Consider the following 775-nt stretch of genomic DNA (forward strand, 5'->3'; position numbering starts at 1 on the left):
TGGTGTGTATAGGGTTAGTTTGGGGATGAGAATGACTGGAGCACCGGTGTCCTCAATCTGTGGAGAGATGCAGGAGTATATTTTGGAAGAACAGAGAAAGAGCAGTCCCGAGGTTAGAGCAATATCTTCCTTAATTGTGACATTTCGGCTTGATGAGTGTGGGCATTTAGAGGATCGTGGAGTCCAACACTCTGTTTTGTTAAGAAAAAGGGGAGGGGCAGGCATGGGCCTGTGTACTAGAAATTCCCGAGAACACTGAGTAGTGGCCTGCAGAGTAACAGTGTAAACTGGGAGAGGGCAAGAAGTGAGCCCTGCAAGGGGGCACAGAGAAAGCAGGTGGAGACATTAGCATTAGAGAAGTTTCTCAGGAGATTAACCGATAAAGTGAGAATGCAGTCCCAAGAGAAGCTGCGGGAGGCATTGAAGCTTTGAAGCTGCTTCACGGCCATGCTGCGTGTCTGATCTAAGACTTTCATAGCTCTCTGGGGCAAGACAGTCCAGGTTAGTTGGGAAGACATCCCAGTGTCACGGTCCTCCCAGGTGAATGTAAAGAGGTTATGAGAGTCAGGGTGTAAGGGTATTGAGAAAAAAAAATCTTTAAGGTCTAGCGGTGTTTGAGTGCAATTGGGTATTGGGATCTGCTGGGAAATAGGGAGGGGTCCTTTAAGAGAATGCGGATAGGAGTGTGGATTGACTTCAGTGGGGGGAAGGGGCAAAGATCTGGCTTGGGGAGAAGAAGGTACAGGGGAAAGGAGAAAGTGTGCGGAGAATGGGA

The sequence above is a fragment of the Nannospalax galili genome, unplaced genomic scaffold (genome assembly GCF_000622305.1).
Source record: "Nannospalax galili isolate Female #2095 unplaced genomic scaffold, S.galili_v1.0 scaffold2324, whole genome shotgun sequence".
Taxonomy (NCBI): Eukaryota; Metazoa; Chordata; class Mammalia; order Rodentia; family Spalacidae; genus Nannospalax; species Nannospalax galili.